We start from the raw sequence: 363 nt of genomic DNA on the forward strand, positions 1-363 counted from the left end.
CCTGAGAATGTAACTTTTAAAAAATGTTTTACGATTTACATATGAAAGAAGTGAAGCTATCATGGTTATTCTCACAGATGAGAGACTTAAACAATCAAGGTATTTTTCAAAGTATAATTTCAGTTACATCACACTGTAAACTCTTACTATAATTTCTGTGTCTTACAATTGTGTCCTCTACAACCACCTGATGAAGCAGCAATGCTCCGAAAGGCTTCCAAATAAACCTGTTGGACTATAAACTGGTGTTGTGTGAATTTTAACTTTGCACACCCCATGCCACCTCCACCTCCAAATCTTGGTCACTGCGTGTTGCTTGTTGAGTGGCCTGCAGTAACCGGAGTTGCCGGAGAGGGGCGGTAG

Source organism: Chiloscyllium punctatum, chromosome 42 (assembly GCF_047496795.1).
Source record: "Chiloscyllium punctatum isolate Juve2018m chromosome 42, sChiPun1.3, whole genome shotgun sequence".
Classification (NCBI taxonomy): Eukaryota; Metazoa; Chordata; class Chondrichthyes; order Orectolobiformes; family Hemiscylliidae; genus Chiloscyllium; species Chiloscyllium punctatum.